The sequence below is a fragment of the Papio anubis genome, chromosome X (genome assembly GCF_008728515.1).
Source record: "Papio anubis isolate 15944 chromosome X, Panubis1.0, whole genome shotgun sequence".
Lineage (NCBI taxonomy): Eukaryota > Metazoa > Chordata > Mammalia > Primates > Cercopithecidae > Papio > Papio anubis.
Window position 1 is genome coordinate 58400488 of NC_044996.1, and position 21535 is coordinate 58422022.

Sequence of the window (21535 nt, forward strand, 5' to 3'; positions counted from 1 at the left end):
AGATTGAGTGCACAAGCTTTAAGATCTCATACATGAGCTTTAAGCCATTATTTTGTCTTGCCAATCGGGGATAGGGTTTTAGGTTAGGTTTTAAAACAGAAAGCATACTATGGCATTTAAAAAATTCTAGTTTGTTGAAAACATGATGTTAACTCTGACTTTGAAATAATAGCACTCAGAATTGTTTATAAAAACATTGGTATTCAAAATAAAAGGGAAGTAAGAAAATATAACCTTTATGGTATGCAGTTTTATATACATGGCTTATACATATTAGTGATCATAGAAAAACTAAATATTAGAAATGATGTCCTGAAACAGAAGATTGGTTAAGTGCATATTGATGGATCCTTACTGTGAAGTGCCATGCACCCATTAAGAATGTTTGTAAATAGTTTGATGTAAGCAGGTGCTAATGGTATGATGTTAAAAGATATGAACAAAATACAAGTATATATATGTATATATATTCTACATAGAAGCACATAGAAAAATAATGGGAAAAGAACATATATATATTAATAATATTTCTTTGTGATGCAATTAACACATTCATTGTCCATAGTTTCAAACTGGTCTGTAATGAACATATATAATCAGGAAAAAGGTAAATAAATAAGTTTCAAAACAAGTATAAAAATATATAACTTAATATTTCGTGATAGGCTTATCCTATTTTTCTAACACCTGTATAGATAATGAAACTTTATATTATTCTCCCACTTTTGTTCTCTCTCTCTCTCTCTCTTTCCCTGTATTAGTCTGTTCTCACAGTGCTAATAAATATATACCTGAGACTGGATAATTTATAAAGGAAAGAAGTTTAATGGACTCACAGTTCCACATGGCTGGGGAGGCCTCAAAATTATGGTGGAAGGCAAAGGAGAAGCAAAGACACGTCTAACATGGCAGAGGGCAAAAGGGCATGCGCAGAGGAACTCCCCTTTATAAAACCATCATATCTCATGAGACTTATTTACTATCACAAGAACAGCATGGAAAAAGTCTACCCCCATGATTCATTTGCCTTCCACTGAGTCCCTCCCATGACATGTGGGGATTATTACAATTCAAGTTGAGATTTGGGTGGGGACACAGAGCCAAACCATATCTATCACTCTCTGCCTCTCCACCATTGCTTTGGTGAATTTAAAAGTGAGTTATTGCTCTATAGGATGAAAGCAATTTTATGAAGTCATGGATTTCTAATTTGGTACCTGGCAGTTTTCAGAGATATCACTTTCAATTTTCAGTTAACTAAATATTGTTCTATTTGTAGAAGGAAATTATCATAGTCAAAGATACCTCAGTATAAAATATAGAAACTTAGGTGTGGAAGTTTTTTCCAAGTATGTACAAAGAATTTATATTTTTCATGACACAGCATAATGCTCACTATAAATCTCTTTTTTAATGACCTGATCACTAGGCCCAGATGAGGTTATCAATACACTGTGAAAGAGGTCTCATTTAAATACATCATAAGGGAGGGTACTAGAGGAAAAGGAAAGAGTGGAGACTTTGGAGTCAGGATGGCTGGGTATCGACAGTTAGCCGTGCCTCTTTGTAGCTACATAAACCCAGGTAAGTTACTTGGCTTTTATAATCTAAATATTTATCATGAAATAGATATTTTAACACCTAAGTAGAATACACAATGTTTAAAAATACGCAGTTATTGGGTTCATATTGTGATAATTGGATGTATTAACTGAGACAATCCTTCTTAAACACTTAGCACAATGCCTGAGACACAAAAGGTGTGTCTAATAAATGTTAGTTACCTGCCCACAAACTAATTCAGCAAATACTTTATGAGATCCTGTTATATAATCAAATATAGTACCAGGCTTAAAAAAAAATTTAAACATGGGAAGACATAAATCATTACTAACTAGTATGGCAAAGAAAATGGAAACAAAAAATTAAAATACACTGTGAGAATACACACTGGCTTTCTGTTTCTCAAAAACTCAAAGCTCCTCCGGCCCTTAATCTTTGTTTTCTCTGCCTAAAAGTCTCTTTTTCTTGATCTTCCAAGGATTATCTCACTTGTTTCACACAGGACTCTATTCATATTTCACCTCCTTAGAGATTTCTCCTGATCACCCTATCTAAAATCATCCTCTATCCCCCTCTACTCTGTCACATCAACTAATTTTATTATCTTTACATAAATTATTACTCTGAAATTATCTTATCTATCTATTTATTGACTTATGCGTATATTTTACATCCTCCCAGCTAAAATGTAAGTTCTATAATATCATGATCCTTGTTTGTCTTGTCCATTAGTTTATCCCCAGCTCCTACTTCAAGACCTGGTATTTAGTAAGCATTCAAAAACTGTTTGCTAAGTGAAGGAATGAATAAAATATTCAACTGCTAAGTGGGCAGGAGCAAGGGAAATCGGTGAAGCTTCCAGGAAAAGGTGGTATTTGAGTTGGGCCTTGAAAAATGGGTAATTTACCAAGCAGAGAAAACTGAGTTTGGACCGAGGAATATAATTTCAGGTATGGAAAACAGTTCATTTAAAGGAATGGGCATCTAAAACCTTAAAAAAGGTTCTGTTAGGGAATACAAATAATCTTCAGATAGAATTGTTCCTCATTTTATTTTCTATTTCCATAAGCTAAAATACAATTTTCTACTCTTTTCCTTAGTTACAAATTTTATGCTACTCAGTGCAAATAGATGTGAAAATGACCACATCATCAATCACTTAATTGATTCAGCACTACTTTCTTTAGTTTTAACCTTAGAAAGAGTTTATCGTTTTACTTTATCTTAATTCTAATATTAATGCTTTATACAATCTACTATATTCTTCTGAAAATGACTTCATTTTTAAAAAGTTTGTGTGCTGTTAAATTCCTTATTCTTATTTATTTTCTTCACATGTTTCAGCAGTGACCAATCTGCTTTGATATGCATACTAAAAGATCCTTGTGAAGCTACTAAACAGATATATAAAATTAACAGGATGCATTGCTTAACACTGTATGTATTTGAATACTATTTTATAATCTCATTTATCATGCTGTTAGTGCAGCCAGATAGTTAGGCATGAGCAGGAAAGGGAGACCCTGGGAGAGAACGCTCTGGAGAATCTCACTGCCCAGAGACCATCTGAAACAGGCATGTTAAACATGAGCAGAGAGGAGAGGAAATACCTATGCAGAAAAGAACACCCCGAAATGCCCCTTAAGACATTCAGTAATGGCTCATTCTGTGGTTAACCTGTCAGAATGTAGCCAGCCACACGCTGATAAGAAGAGGAAAAGGACAAAAAGGAAATTCCTAAGAGATATGGAGGCACAAAAAGTACAGATTTAATCGCTCTACGACCTTCCTGGGTGGGTGGAGGTAACGAGCAACTCTGCTGTTATGTAGGATTCCTATTGGTCACTGGGCCCTGCTCATGTGCATCAACTGATAGTAAGAGAGAATCCCATAAATATGGGCAGGAACTAGGCAGGGACAAAGTGTAGACTTAAGACAGAAGCTAGAAACTAGACAAAGACAAACACGAAGACTTAGGACAGAGGCTGGAACTTAAAGAAAATGTCCAACATAATAAAAACGGCAATGCAGCACGCTAAAGGCTGCTTCCAGATATGTCAGACCACTCCTCTCTTGGAATGTTCTTTTATTTCCTTAATATAATTTTTGGTTACTTTACTAATTAGTCTCTTGTTCAAATTATTTCTTCCAAAAAAACAAAGCCCTGAGGACCCCCACACTTCCAGTAACATTGTGACTGTGAATTTCACAAAATTACAACAAAATATAAAACATTTATAATGTCTCGATTCCTACTTAGGTAAAACCCACACATGATGAATGAGACCCCATGCTTGGTGAAGTTACCAAACACAGAACCAAACTTTCTCTAGACAGAAAGAAATAAAGAAATAATTTTTAAATTTTATGTTATTTAATAAGAAAGACATCCTTTTCATGTAAGTGTCATGTAGTTTAATCACCAACTATTTCTAAACATAAATTTAAGTGACAAAAGCAAAGGAAGTTGATTTAAAACGGTGACAAAAGCAATCAGAAAAGTTACAGCCCAATCATAACTCTAATCTCAGTAAAGAAGAATGCAAACAGACTGCTGTCAAATCTAAATGATAACCTTTAGAGGTTTCCAATGAATTTCAAATAGAACTATAACATAGTAGCTAGAATGATTTGTTTTGTGACTTTTAAAAACAAATGAAAATGCTGTTAGCTGTTCTACAGGGACATAACTTATTCATCCTGACCTAAAATATCTTTTAATATATTTGTTGACCAAAATAAAGATTTCTTAGATAAAATAATGTTGATTGTATCCTATGTTTGATTAAACATTTTTGTTTGGCCTTATTGACAATGGTTTTTGAGAGCATTATGACCCTGATCAAAATATGACAGATATGATGTGAAAAGAAAGGCGATACACATTTCATGTTAGTTATGGTCTGATAAAACATTAACTATATTCTGCTCGGTTTCCACTACACTAATGATGAATATGGGTCAGTTGTCACTAGCATTGACTAAATCACTGTGAAAATGTAACTGTTTTGTGCAGAATTTTATAAATATGTAATACAGAATATAAGAATGACAGACTTCAATTTTTGAAACTCATATCTATATTATTCTATACTTTTGTAAAAAAGTTAAATATAATTTACTGATAGACCTTTGAACTATAAAGTGAATTAGCTAATGTCAAATACAAGTAAGTGTCATATAGCTGGGAAAAATTAGTTAAATAAGAAAAATCTCTCATTTAAAAGTTTATTTTCTGCTATAGTTTGAACATCTACCCCCTCCAAACTTATGTTAAAATTTAATTGGCATTGAAACAGTTTTAAAAGGTGATTAGGCCATGAGGGCCCTGCTCTCATGTGTAAGGTTAATGCTACCATACGAGGGCAATTTGACCTTTTGCTATCTTTCTTAGCTCTTCTGCCTTACACTATGTGATGACACAGCAAGAAGGCTCTCTCCAGATGCTAGTACCTTGATATTGGACTTCCCAGTCTCCAGAACTGTTAGCCAATAAATTTCTGTTTGCTATCAAGTACCCAGTCTGTGATATTTTGTAATAGCAGCACAAGTGGACTAAGATATCTCAGAGGCAGATCATCACTAACCTGGTAATGTATTTATATATCTACATGTATTCTATGTTGTATTTTTATTAGATTGATTATTCAATTAGCAAACTAGAAGATAAGTTGTCTGTAAGATTTTGGAACTTATTTATAAATCTCCTTCAATGATTGATGTAGCCGTAAAAAATATGTTGCCTTTGGTGAATTTTAATCAGTTTATGATTTGTGATGAAATATAGATATATCCTATAGTGTCAGAAAAACAATTATTAGACTGAAAATTGGGCAACACTATTAAATACGTTGTGTTTGCAGTGAATTTTTTCTGTTGTATATTAGTTTATCTTTGTTAATTACCAAAATCTTAATAATTTTTTGATGTGTTATAATGAGGATCTTAAGAAAAAATCAAATGATGCCAATGTAAAGTGACTATGAAGCCTATCACTTGACCATCAACCAATCCAGTATGTTTAAAAGCAAAAGCCACTGAAACCCTAGCTCTGAACATTTAAAAGTCCTTGTAACAAAAATTGCAAGTCAGTAGTTTACTGATAAGTAAAATCCAATTTACAAATATTTATTATGCAACTATTATGCATTAGGCATTTTTCTAGATACTGGTTGTACAATGGTGAACAAAATGGTATGTTTCCCCTTAAGGAACTCACAGTCTGCTGGGTGAAAGAGAATCTTACATCGTGCACCATTAGCTCTAGCTGATGGTCGCTTTGAGCTTAGAGATGGAAGACTGGTAGAGGGATTTATTATCAACTGCTCTGGTAGTGGGATATAAACAATGGCTAGCTACTTAGAAACTGTGGCAACAGGTAGAGAACATTCATGTCATTGAATTACTTATAAATTAAAATGTACTACAAATATATCCTGTATAAAATAAAACTATATTAATTTCTATTACTTTTTTCTGGAATTCTGTACTTAAATTATACAAACTACTTTGTAAAAAAGTATCCCTAATTCATTTGAATCATGTTTCTCTTCTCTATTCCTTATAAAAAAAGGAAGTGGAGGGTAAGCAATTGAGCTGTAAGAATTAAGGGAAAGAAATTGAACTGATTAAAACTTTGTTAATTTTGAATATGTGTATGTCTACTGATACAAATCAAGAATCAGTGTTTGAAACAGAGACAGAAACTGTAAATTATAACTGCAACCACAAGCTATTTTAAACATTCATGGCCACACTATAATTACAAGTAATGACTTACTTATATCAATATAAAGGACATAGATTATATCAAGTTTCTCCACTTAGGCACTGTTGACCATTTGGGCCAGATAATTACGTTTCAGTGTCCCTGGCCTTGACTCACTTGATGCCAGTAGTTCTCCCTGAGTTTTACCAACCAGCGATGTCCCAGATATTACCAAATATCCCCCAGGACGGGGAAAGAAATCACATGAGTTTGACAGCCAGTGATTTAGATATAACACACATGTGTCAGAGCGTGACCTATATTTATTTAGGACTTAATGCTTTCCTCCTAAGGTCAGTAACAAGACAAGGATATTTGCTCTCAACAATTCTATTCAACATTGCACTGAAAGATATAGTCAAGTGTAATTGGGTAAGAAAAATAAATAAAAGGGATCCAGACTGAAGATGAGAAATTTAAAACTATCTTCATTTGCAGATAATATTATCATCTATGTAGAAAATCTGGTGATACCTGCAAAAATGCAAGTAGGACATTTTATATATAGTAGGCCTTCCGTATACACAGGTTCAGCCTCCTCAGATTCAGTCAACCGCAGAAAATATTGCAAAAAATTAACAGTGAAACAGTAAAACAATACAAATTTTAATATATAGCATAACAGCTATTTACATAGCATTTACATTGTATTAAGTTTTTAAGTAATCTGGAGATGAATTAATGAATACGGGAAAATGTGTGTAGGTTATATGCAAATACTATACAATTTTATGTAAGGAACTTGATCATCTACAGATTTTGGCGTTCATGGGCTGTCCTGGAATGGATTTCTCAGGGTATCTAAGGGACAACTGTGTATTTTTGTTTTCTTTCATCTCTTATCATGTGATATAAAATGTATTGGATTTTTATAATAGTATTTAAGTATTATTAATTTTACATCATAGTATTTAAGTTTTAAAAAGGGGTTAGTGCATTTTTGGTTGTATGCAAGATAATTGTATCACATTAGGGAAACTATGACCTTGTTATTACCTTTATTTGGAGATTAAATATGGCTTAAGGATGTATGTGGGAGCCAAGTGGACAAGGGGTGGATTTATGATAGTTAATTTTATGTCAACTTGACTGGGCCACAGTACGCTCAGATGAAACGTTATTTCTATGTATGTCTGTGAACGTATTTCTGGATGAGACAGCATTTGCATTGATGGACTCAGTATAGCAGATTGCCTTCCTCAATGTGAGTGAACATCATCCAGTCTATTGAGGTCTTGAATAGAACAAAAGTTAGAGGAAAGGGAAATTCACTCCTTTTTTCCCTGCCTCATTGCATGAGTTGAGATAGCTCAACTGGTCTTCTCCTGCCCTTGAACTGAAATTTACACCATTGGCTCCTCTTGTTTTCTCAGGTGCTTTGACTCAGATTGAATTGCAGCACTGACTTTCCTGATTCTCCAGTTTGCAGATAACTGATCATGGGACTTCTCAGCCTCCATCATCACATGAGCCAGCTCTTCACAATACATCAAGTATCTGGATTGATATTCTATTCTATCAATCGAAACGACTACCTTTACATCATTGTTATGCTATCTTGACTGTTGCAGTTTTTTAATAAGCTTTAAAATTGGCAAGTGAGAGCTATTTAATTGTGATCTTTTCTAGGATTGTTTAGGCTACTTTTGGACCTGTTCATTTTCATACAAATTTTAAAATCTACTTGTCAATTTCTATATTTTTGATAATAATTACATTAAATCTGTTGATCAATTTGAGGAGAATTGCCATCTATGCTAGTCAGGGTTTTCCAGAGAAACAGAACCAATAACACAGCCACACACACACAATAATAAATGCCTGGATTTAGCTCCCAATTCTTATTATAAAGATTTGATCCTGAGCCTCTGGAAGAGAATATTCACTTTTCCAGTTACTTAGGAAAGTTCAAATCTGACTGATATTTTTACTGTATAGTTCAGAGAGCACAAAATACATAAACCTGGCCAGACCAAGATGACACTATGATGTTGAGCTGAAGGAAAGTATATTAAACATTAAATAACAATTGTCTTCTATGTACAAGACATGAGAGTTGACCATATGGAGTATGTAATCCAAATGTCCACTTGTGGTCATCTTTTGATATATAATTCCTTTGGTTATAATTATTATAATCATAAAATGTGTCCCTATTTCTTATACTGTTGATTGCTATTGATAGCACAGTGGTAATTGATAAGAAATTATAAAGCCGATCTCAGGAAAGAGAATGCAACAGGTAGGCTCTTTTGCTTCTTACCAAATTACAAAAACTTTATGTTCCTTACAATAGTTTTTTATTGGAGAACTGATTTAAAAGGTTTAGAATTGCAGATATAAATATGACTCTCTCTTTTGTTCTTTCTTTCTTCTGACTGCCTAGATGAAGATTGACAAGAGTATTTCATATGACTACTTTAATGTGGGACTAAACTATTACAGAGAACACATATGAATGAATAGTTTTGAATTATTATCAGTGCATGGAATAGGCTGTAATCACAGAGAACAAGTTATACCATATGTAATTGTAAGATTGAACCAACTACAAAGAACAAAGAAAAAAGTCATATTCTTTGGAATACAATGCAAGAGAACTCAATAAGGTACAGTTACCATTAACCAGAAATTGGAATGATTCATTCCTATATTGCTGATTTAACCACCTTTTGTTCCTGTTGGTTTTAAGGTTTAAAAACATTTTTCTAACCCTTCATGATCTAAACTTGTAAGTTAATTTTATACATAGTAATGAAAGAAAAAAGATACAATTCAAAGGCAGAGAGGAGGGACTGAAATGAGAATTGATAATTACATAAAATAGCTTAGCCATTGCTATGTGTAAGGTAGAGTGCTAAGAGCTTTATGTGAATTATCTCATTTAATCCTAACAAAATCCCTGTGAGATAGTTGCTACTGCTAATTCCCTCTAAAAGATAAAACTAGAGATTAGAGAGGTTAAATATCCTATCAAAAGCCACCCAGCCACCAAACAGAATAACTCAAACCTTGTGATAAATTTTTGTCTTGTGTTGGTTGTGCATGTGTATGCGCACATGTATGTAAGTGCATCTGTGGAAGTATGTGTGTTCTTTATAATATTACATATAGCTATCAACTGTCATTTGTGGCTGCCCAACATCTTCTGAACATCATTTTACATATTGATAGTGTTGCATATATTGGTTCCTACCTTGCCAGAGTCAAACCCAGAAAACTTATTTTGCTGCTCTCCCTTTTAGTTATGCTGAAGATAAGTGATTTTGTAGATGCATCAATCTGAGACTTCAATTCAGAGCTCGGTAGCATAAGGAATCAGGCTCTGAGTGGGACATGCATTGTTCTGGCCTAAGTCATGACAGGCATCCAGGTTTGAAAATCAACTCTAACAGCTACAATAGATTTGAGTTCTTGGCAACTTGTATATGGGCTGAACAATGGCAGCCTTGGCAGCAGCTTCCTTATCAGTTCGATTCTATGGTGTGTGTCTCAGTATCATTAGTGGAAACTTATCTTCAAGTCTATTTATCTTGCACTTCTGCATAAGTCTGTCCTCACACTGCTAATAATGATATATCCAAGACTGGGTAATTTATAAAGGAAAGAGATTTAATGGACTCACAGTTTCACATGGCTGGGAAGTCTGCACAGTCATGGCAGAGGTGAATGAGAAGCAAAGTGACATCTTACGTGGTGGCAAGCAAGAGAGTGTGTGCAGAGGAAGTACCATTTATGAAAGCATCAGATCTAGTGAGACTTATTCACTATCATGAGAACAGCCTGGGAAAGACCTACCCCCATGATTCAATTACCTCCTACCAAGTCCCTCCCCCAGAACATGGGAATTATGGGAGCTACAATTTAAGATGAGGTTTGGGTGGGGACACATACAAACCACATCATTCTGCCCCAACCCCTCCCAAATCTCATGTCCTCCAATTTCAAAACTAACCATGCTGTCCCAACAGTCCCCCAAAGTCTTAACTCATTTCAGCATTAACTCAAAAGTCCACAGTCCAATGTTTCATGTGAGACAGAGCAAGTCTCTTCTGCATATGAGCTTGTAAAATCAAAAGCCAGTTAGTTACTTCCTAGGTACATATTGGTACAGGCATTGGGTAAATGCACCCATTCCAAATGGGAGAAATTGGCCAAAATAAAGGAGCTATAGGCTCCATGCAAGTCTGAAATCCAGCAGGGCAGTCAAATCTTAAAGCTCCAAAATGATTTCCTTTGACTCCACATCTCACATCCAGGTCACGCTGATGCAAGAGGTGGTTTCCCATGGTATTGGGCAGCTCTGTCCCTGTGGTTTTGCAGGGTACAGCCACCCCTACTGGCTGCTTTCATGGGCTGGCATTGAGTGTCTTGGCTTTTCCAGGTACATGGTACAAACTGTTGGTGGATCTATCATTCTGGGGTCTGGAGGATGATGGCACTCTTCTCACAGCTCCATTAGGCACTGGCCCAGTGGGGACTCTGTGTGGGGGCTCAAATCCCATATTTTACTTCTGTACTGCCCTAGCAGAGGTTCTTCATGAAGGTCCCACCACTGCAACAAAATTCTGCCTGGACAGCCAGGTGTTTCCATACATCCTCTGAAATCTAGGCAGAGTTTCCCCAACCTCAGTTATTCACTTCTGTGCACTCACAGGTTTAGCACCACATGGAAGCTGGCAATGCTTGGAGATTGCACACTCTGAAGCCACAGCCTGAGCTGTACCTTAGCCCTTTTTATCCACAGCTGGAATGTCTGGAATGTAGGGCACAAAGTCCCTAAGCTACACACAGAGGGAGGCCGTGGGCCTGGCCCATGCAATCATTCTTTCCTCCTAGGCCTCCAGTCCTGTGATGAGAGGGGCTGCTGGGTAGGTCTCTGACATGCCCTGGAGACATTTTCCTTATTGTCTTGGCAATTAACATTTGGCTCCTTGTTACTTAAGCAATTTCTGCAGCCAGATTGAATTTCTTCTCAGAAAATGGGTTTTACTTTTCTATTGCATTGCCAGACTGCAAATTTTCTGAAGTTTTAGACTCTGCTTACCTTTAAACATATGTTCTAATTCCAAGCCATATTTTTGTGAATACATAAAACTGAATGCTTTTAACAGCACTCAAGTAACCTCTTGAATGCTTGCTGCTTAGAAATTTCTTCTACCAGATGCCCTAAATCATCTCTCTCAAGTTCGAAGTTTCACAAATCTCTAGGGCAAGGGCAAAATGCCACCAGTCTCTTTGTTAAAACATAGCAAGGGTCATCTTTATTCCAGTTCCCAACAAGTTTTTCATCTCCATGTGAGATGAGTAGCATTTGGTCAAAGTCATTCAACAAGTCTCCTGGGAGTTCCAAACTTTCCCACATCTTCCTGTCTTCTTCTGAGCCCTCCAAACTGTTCCAACCTCTGCCTGTTACCCAGTTCCAAAGTCATTTCCACATTTTCCAGTATCTTTGTTGCAGCACTCCACTTCTTGGTACCAACTTACCCTATTAGTGTGTTCTCACACTGCTAGTAAAGATGTACTTGAGACTGGGTAATTTATAAAGGAAAGAGGTTTAATTGACTCACAGTTTCACATGGCTGAGGAGGCCTCACAATCATGGTAGAAGGCAAATGAGAAGCAAAATGATGTCTTACATGGCAGCAGGCAAGATAGTGTGTGCAGGGGAACTCCTCTTTATGAAACCGCCAGATCTTGTGAAACTTATTCACTATCACGAGAACAGCATGGGAAAGACCCACCCCCATGATTCAATTACCTCCCACTGGATCCCTCCCATGACACATGGGAATTATGGGAGCTAATATCAAGATGAGATTTGGGTGAGGACACAGCCAAACCATATCAACTTCTAATAATTCTATGAACTACCTAATATCACTTAATAGATTTGTTTTCTGCTTCAACTTGTCATGGTGTTGGTTGCTTGCAACTAAAAACTGACTGATATAACCATATTGTATGGCATGCACAGATGTTTTTCAATACCTGTTTAATCCAATCTTTTTGAAATGTAGAAGTAAAACATTATGATAAAATATTACTCATGGTTAAGGGATGTCTCCTTTTATCTTCAATTAACTAAAGTTGGCACTGATTAGTTTTTCCTAAGGGTAAAAATTGAATATAAAGTCTAGATGAGAGAATCAAGACATTTCATTTAATTTAAGCTGTTGTTTATAAATGAAGTGCCACAGTCAGTTAATATTTGTTATTTATCATTGCCATTACAAATTTCTGAAAAATGACAAAATGCAATCCAATGTCACAGAAAGACTGCAGGGTTTAATAATCATCATAACAAATAATTCTATGTGTTTTTTATCACAGCAAACATTTAAAGGTCAGGGTCTAATTACATAGGAAATAATTCATCATATTGTTTAAGAATACAATTGCTGCCAGGCATGGCGGCTCACGCCTGTAATCACAGCACTTTGGGAGGCCAAGGCGGGTGGATTGGGAGGTTAGGAGATCGAGACCATCCTAGCTAACATGGTGAAACCCCGTCTCTACTAAAAATACAAAAAGTTAGCCGGGCGTGGTGGTGGGTGTCTGTAGTCCCAGCTACTCGGGAGGCTGAGGCAGGAGAATGGCATGAACCCAGGAGGCAGAGCTTGCAGTGAGCCAAGATCGCACCACTGCACTTCAGCCTGGGTGGCAGAGCAGCACTCCATCTCAAAAAAAAAAAAAAAAAAAAAAAAATACAATTGCTGTAAAACAAGGAAGCAATAGCCTCTGTCATACCTTCCAAAAAGTTCCAAAATTAAACCATTTAATCTCCATGTAATTAACACACTACTGCAAAATTTATTTATTTTAAATCATCTAGGGATTACCTCTAACAATGGTATTGTTCTTAAGTTTAATAATGGAGACATGTGGTGAAATGCAACTTTATTTCAAGGCACTCACACTACTTCACAGATACTGTACTATGATTGACAAAAGTAAGGCAATGATAGTGATGGTGAGAATACTTTAATGGTGAAATATGGTAGAAAAGACACACAGAATGAGTAGAAATTCCAAGTTTATAATTCTGATTAAAACACCAACATACTAGGTAACCTTGACTTGGGGTATACTGATTATCCTTTTTCCTCATAAGTCAATCAAAATAATTGATCCATTGACTAACACATGGCTGTCCAGTTAGCATTTGACATTTTTTAAATAAAATATATAGGAAATAAAACAAAATAATTATAACTTGAATATTGATTATATGTAATTTGTAATATATGAATGACAAAAGTGGGGCCAATTACAATTTTTTTCCAATTGTCAATGGCAATAAAGACCTGTTAAATATAAAGCCAACAAAATGTCAACAAATCAGTGGAAAAGGACTGATAGATTTAGAATATTATTTTTACAACCATCATAGTAGTAACTTATTCAGGAAAACTCTATCAATGAGTTTGAATTGTTTTATTGAGAATGTACTGAGGAGAAGGATATACATTCAAAATATTTACCAATAGATTACCAATTAATTAGAAAGAAGAAAAATTTTCTCTATAGTGCAGAAATCTGGCACACAAACCATTATGTCAAAAGAGTTCATTTAAAGAACACAAGAAGAACATTTGGTCCTTTCTGGTAATAAATAAATGTCAATGTCTACTCAACTGAACCTGAAGATTCTTTCTAGCAAATGGCTGAAGTGAAATTGACATGGATGGAAGAGTTAGCTACTCTGCTGTGACCCTTGTATTTTTCAAAATGCTACAGTTGTATTTTTTTTAGCTGATTTAGTATCTTTCATTAAGAACACCACACAAAGTCTCAGTTGATGTTCATCAGCTAAAGAGTATGTAGCGTCAAAAATATTTTAGTTATAACGTGTCTAAAAGCCTTAATTCTCTTTTTATAGTTATGCTGACATTTGAGGAAAGCACCATAAAATAAACGCCCCTATTGAGATAAACACATGCTGTCTTCTGGAGTGTTAAACTGTTGGCAAGGATAACTTAAACTAAATAACCACAGCAGCTGGGCCTCTCATCTAGCATATGTGCATGCCCCTCTACCATATCCTCCATTGATGATTGCTGTTCAATTACTAGAGTAGTTTTTTTTTTTTTTTTTTTTTTTTTTTTTTCTTTCATAGTAAAACTTGGTGGCAAGCTTATGGAGTTACTATGAATATTGATGCAAAAAAGTTTTTGGGGAAATTTTCTTTATTTAGCTTCATTATTATTCCTTAGCATGTTCCTCCTTAAAAAGTCATGTAAAACTTTCTGTCACCTTTTTGCTATACAAAAAGTCTTCATTATTTTCCAAAACTTGATTGTTCTACATTTGTATTTAGCAGGACATTTGATTAGACAGATGGTCTGAGAATCTTTTGCCCACTATGTGAAAACTAGTCTCTCTAACATTCAAACTAATTCTATGGACTGAAAGTGAAGACATGCAACAATGTAAAAGAGAATTTTTTTTTTTTTTTTTTGCAAGGTGAAAATTGGATGACATCAAATTATCTACCCTTGATTTCATTAATAATACCCATTAATTTTTTAAAAAGTTTTCAGAATATATACTTCTAACAACAAGTTTTAATACTGAGCAATTACTGCTATGTATCAGTCAGATTATAAATATGTATATATATCTATATATATATATCACAGGGGAAGAAAAAATAAGTTTTTCTCTACCCTTAGTTATTAGCTATGATGGATCTCTGTAACAAAAGATAGATTAACAAAACAAAACAAAAAAAGAAATTTATTAACATGTATATTCCACATATCCTTGGGAGATACCCATGGCATGAGTAATTCTTAAAAAGAGGGCCTGGAAGTATGGCTTATATAGCATTTCAACAAACAACAGTAAACTTTTAAAGAAGTGACAAGACAAAGGCTAAGAATTTTGAGTTTCTACAGATCAAAAATTGTGAGAAGGCAAATAAATGATAAAGGCTAGTTAATAAACTTGGTTAATGAACTTTTCTGGTGGTGTCTCCACACTAGTTTTTGAGTCTAAGGGTGCCTTTGGTGATCAACCTTTGTCATTCCTGGTAGAGAGGGGAGTAGTACACCTTTGTTTTGGTAAATGTATGTCCTGTTTTTAGGCAAATAGGAGGGCAGAGAGATTTTCTTCTATCTGCTTCTTCTCAATCGCCTTCAGCTCAATATAGTCCTTATGTCAAAGTGAGCTGCAGATTCTTGTCTCCTACAGTATTTTTATTCATCCTAGACACAGCCCTATGACATGTGGTCTTATTATTCCTGCTTTACAGATGGGGGTAAGAGAGTTTTCATAATTATTTAATATTCGGTGAAGCCACGCCTAAAATCTAGTAGTCTAAATTCAGACCCTGTGCTCTTCACCAGTATATACTTTAGATTTTGCCAAGAATATTCATAGTCTAGTAGTTTACTTTCTACTTAATGTATATTCAAGTTTAGAAAACAGATATTCATAACAGGTCTATGAAAACCTAATATAGACATAAGCCTTAGACAACAATATCAGTAACAATAGCTAACAAAAATATAAGCTAAAAAATGCAAACTGAAACATTCAGCATTTTATCAACTAACTATAGCCAACTTTCTTAAGAAAAGATAGTCTTAGAATGACTATAAACTAAGTTTGCCACCCAAGAATGTATTTTTTGTGTGAACACAAAGTGAAAAGCACACTAAAAATTAATATGAGAAGACTTTAACATATTTATTTTGATATTTGATGGATAAAGAATATAGATACCAAAGAAGATAACAGAGGATCTGAATAATGAAATAAGGGTGACCTAATACAGCATTTCTCTGAATGGTGTGGGATAAGTAGCTGCTATGAAAAAAAATTTCATGGTCAAATACATTTGAGAAACATTTCAAAGGTAAATGAGTTTTTAGTTGCAGATATTCACAGGCCTTTAATATGCTAATACATATTTAACAGCACCCAGAAATTGAATGCATAGGCAATGTTTCCTGCAAATATTCAGAAATCTTATTTTATTTATTTATTTTTCCCTCAGCTTTACTGAGGTATAACTGACAAACAAAAATTGTATATAGACCACGTGCATTAAATCCATTGATATTTCATATATACCTTATACACTTAGCCCAAAGGTGATTTTACACAACATTTTAAATAATTTTGTGCATGAAACAAAGTTTGTGTACATGAACCGTCAGTAAGCAAAGGGGTTCCTTCTTCAGCTACCCATGTGGACAATCTTGCTGTTTGGCATCACCATAATTACTTATACTGAATTTGTATGCTACTGATAAGCAATTATTTTCTTCCACTCATTCACACATCAGTACTTAAAAGAAAAAACAGATGACATATCACTAATACAGTGAAAAAGGAATGTGTCCACGGTAACTAAGCAGCACAATAGCATCACAAGAATACCTGTATCTGCTATTAAACAACAGCAACAACAAACAGTAGGCTTTCAGTCTCCACTTACAATGCTGTTTTTTGATTAAAAGGTTACTGCACACTGCATATTAATTTTTAAGTGAGAATCTGGGCGTGTGTGGAAAAGATATATTACACCTGAAAAAGGTTTAGAGAGTCTTTTTTTTTTTTCTTGATGATGCTAAATAAATTATGTGTTGAGAAATTTTGTTTTGACCATGACCTGTTACATGAGGTCAGTGTGGAATTTTCTTCTTGTGGTATCATGTTGGCGTTCAAAAAGTTTCTGATTTTGTTAGCATTTCTGATTTTGGATTTTCAGATTGGGGTGCTCAAACTATAGTGACATCAGCAATTCACAGATAGTTAGTCAAACCAACTCACAGTCATGTTCAGAACTTCAAAACAGTTTTTTTTTAGTCTCCACTCTCAATTATGGGCAAGTAATTGAGGATTATCAGATATTTCAAGAAAGCCTAAAAGAAGAAGACAAAATAGGGACAAAATGCATCTTGGAGGAAATGATGACTTTTTGAAATAAGGAATCTGAAATAAAACTATGAGAAACAAGTATTCTGATACTTTCAAAGTACTCTTAGAATTTTAGTATCAGAAGATAATGTTTAAGAAATAACCTGGAAAAAGCAAAAAGATAATGAGATGGAAATTAGATGAGAAAATATTAGAAAATTAGAGGACAAGTCCAGGCAGTCCTCTATCTAAAAGACAGAAATTTCAGAATGAGAGAAGAGAGAAAATAGAAGGTAAATAATTATCAATAAGATATTTCAAAAATATTTTTCAAAAATAAAGAATATGATCAAAAGGAGCTGCTGAGTACAGCACACAAAATTTAAAATACACAGACAGCAAGGCAAATTATTATTAAATTACAAAACACTAAATAAAAAGGAAAGATTTATCAAGTTTTCAGAAAGAAAGAAGTAACATACAGAATATGAAAAACCAGAATGGCTTTTAGTTTTTTAAAAAGTAACATCCGAAACTAAAGAAAATAGGCTGAGTGCAGTGGCTCATACTTGCAATCTAAGCAGTCCAGCATTTTGGGAGGCTGAGGGTGGAGGATCATTTGAGGCCAGGTGTTTGAGACCAGCCTCGTCAACAGAGAGAGACCTGGTCCTTACAAAAACAAAAAGTAAAAAGAAATTAGCCAGGCATGGTAGTGTGCACCTGTAATCCAAGCTACTGGAGGGGCTGAGGTGGGAGGATCCCTTAACCCCAGGGATTCCAGCTTTCAGTGAGCTATGATTGCACCACTGCAATTGCGCCTGGGTGAGGGAATGTGATCCTGTCTCAAGGGGGGGAAAAAATAGAAAACTAGTTATCTACCACCCAAACAAATCATCAGTCAAGATGAGGTTAAGTAAAAGTCATTTTCAGACGTTCATGTCACAGTTAGGTCCCATAAGCATTTTCCTAATAATCTACTAGAAATATACTTTATCAACAAGAGGGAGGGTTTTTGTTTTGTTTTGTTTTGTTTTAAGCAAAAGATGTGGAATACAAGATATAAGAGATCCAAAACAGAAGAAAGAGAGAGATGAACAAAACCCCAAGGAAGATGGTGAAGGAAGCTCCCAGGAAGACATCTGGGCAAAAATGGAGAGTCTAGATTGGGATCTATGAGAAAGCTCTAGGTGAGAATTCTCAGAGGAAGTGAAAGAAATAGAACACTAGATAGATGTTTCAACAGCTTTAAAAGAGATTCTTTTAAAGTTGGCACAAAATTTGGATTTTTGCAGAAAAGAAAAATTAACAACAGCTTTCTACATGGATGAGCTCTAGTGCTGCCACTATCTTGGGAAAGCAAGAACTGAATATTAATTGAACCCAAATTATGATATAATTATAATTAGAATGGTTGGTAAGGGTGCATGTGGATGTTGAGTGTGTGAGGAGGGAAGATAATTTTCATCTTCCATACTGAAAAGTCCATAGAAAATAATTAAAACTGGAAAATTAAGAAGCAAAAATAAAAGTGTGCTATTTAGAGATATGGAGGTATATACCAAAAGAATCAGCTGAAAAGTTAAAGGTTAAAAAAAAAGTTTAAAAAGTTAAAAGTAGTTTTATCTATGTAAAGGTAATCGGAAGAGGAGTAGAAAACTGTTGTTAATGTGCTTGTTTTAAACAATTCTTATACAGATGCTCCTCAGCTCACAATAGGTTACTTTCTGATAAACCTATCATACAATTAAAATATAGAAAGTCAAAAACATATTTAATATATCCAACCTACCAAATATTGTAGCTTAGTCTAGCCTGCTTTAAATGTGCTCAGAACATTTACATTAGCCTACACTTGACCAAAAAATTCTAAGAAAAAGGCTCTTTTATAGTAAGGTATAGAATATCTCATGTGATTTATTGAATACTGTATTGAAAGTGAAAACCAGAATGATTTTTTGGGTACACAAAGTATAGTTTTTACTGAATACACATTGTTTTTTCACCATTGTAAATTAGAAAAATCGTAAGTCAAACCATTGTAAGTCAAGGGCTATCTGTACAATCACTGGACTCTTTATGTGCATGAATAACTGTTTGAAGTAAACATTAGTTTAAATACCATATTTGTCTTTTACTATACACCTGGAAAGAATAATAGTAGAAATAAAAACAATGGTAATCAAAAACTCTCTAATTTGGAAATTTATTCTCCCAAACAATTCAAGTGGATGAGGGAATCAAAACCATTATTACAGATATCTAGAAAAGGATCTCTTCAAGGAGAACTACAAACCACTACTCAAGGAAATCAGAGAGGACACAAACAAATGGAAAACCATTTCATGCTCATAGATAGGAAGAATCAATATTGTAAAAATGGCCATATTGCCCAAAGTAATTTATAGATTCAGTGATATTCCCATTAAACTACCATGACATTCTTCACAGAATTAAAAAAAAAAAAAACTATTTTAAAATGCATATGGAACTGAAAAAAGAGCTGATATAGTCAAGACAATCCTAAGCAAAAAGAACAAGGCTGGAGGCATCATGCTACTACACTTCAAACTATACTACAAAGCTACAATAACCAAAACACCATGGTACTGGTACAAAAACAGACACATAGACCAATGGAACAGAATAGAGAACTCAGAAATAAGACCACACATCTACAGCCATCTGATCTTTGAGAAAACTGACAAAACAAGCAATGGTGAAAGGATTCCCTATTTAATAAATGGTGCTGGAAGAACTGGCTAGCCATATGCAGAAAAATGAAACTGGACCCTTTTTTTACATTTTATACAAAAATTAACTCAAGGTGGATTAAAGACTTAAATGTAAAACCCAAAACTTTAAAAACCCTAGAAGAAAACCTAGGCAATATCATTTAGGACATAGGCAGGGACAATGAAATCACCAAAAGCAATTGCAACAAAAGCAAAAATTGACAAAGGAGATCTAACTAAACTAAAAATCTTCTGCACAGCAAAAGAAACTAAGAAACTAGCATCAGAGTTAACAGGCAACCTGCAGAATGGGGGGAAATTTTTGCAATCTATCCATCTGACAAAGGTCAAATATCCAGAGTCTACAAGGAACTTAAACAAATTTACAAGAATAAAACAAACAACCCCATTAAAAAGTAGGCAGAAGACATGAACAGACATTTCTCAAAAGAAGACATTCGTGTGACCAACAAACATATGAGAAAAGCTCAACATCACTGATCATTAGAGAAATGCAAATGAAAACCACAATAAGATCCCATCTCATGCCAGTCAGATTGGTGATTATTTAAAAGTCAAGAAACAACAGATGCAGGCAAGGTTGTGGAGAAATATGAACACTTTTACACTGTTGGTGGGAATGTGAATCAGTTCAACTGAGAGGTGACAACGTGCTAGCAGCCCTGACTCGCTCTGGGTGCCTCCTTGGCCTCGGAGTCAGTTCTGGCCATGCTCCAGGAGCCCTTCAGCCCGCTGCTGCGCTGTGGGGGCCCCTCTCTGTGGCTGGCAGAGGCCAGAGTCGGCTCTCTCTGCTGGGGGCGGGGGGGGGGGGGGGGGGGGCGGGGAGGTGTGGAGGGAGAGGTGTGGGCAGGAGCCAGGGCAGCACAAGTTCCAGGTAAGCGGGGGCTCAGTGGCCCTGCACTAGGCCTGGCCCTGGCATTTGCTGGGCTTGAATGGGGGACAAGCTCCCTCTGGGCTGCCGGAGTGCCTGGGCTAGGGGCCACAAAGTCCCCTGCAAGTGCCATTGAGAGGTGAAGCCAGCTGGGCTTCTGGGTCTGGTGGGGACTAGGAGAACTTTTCTGTCTAGCTAAAGGTTTGTAAAAACAACAATCAGCACTCTGTGTCTAACTAAAGGTTTGTACATGCACCAATCAGCACTCTGTGTCTAGCTAAAGGTTTGTGCATGCACCAAGCAGCACTCTGTGTCTGCCTAATCTGGTGGGGACTTGGAGAACTTTTGTGTCTAGCTAAAGGATTGTAAATGCACCAATCAGCACTATGTCAAAACGGACCAATCAACTCTCTGTAAAATGGACAAATCAGCGCTCTGTAAAATGGACCAATCAGCTCTCTGTAAAATTGACCAATCAGCAGGATGTGGGTGGGGCCAGATAAGAGAATAAAAGCAGGCCACCTGCCCTAGCACCCCCTACAGCGCTGGTCCCCTTCAAGGCTGTGTAAATTGACCAATCAGCAGGATGTGGGTGGGGCCAGATAAGAGAATAAAAGCAGGCCACCTGCCCTAGCACCCCCTACAGCGCTGTTGCTCACTCTTTGGGTCGTCACTGCCTTTATGAGCTGTAATACCCTGAAGGTCTGCAGC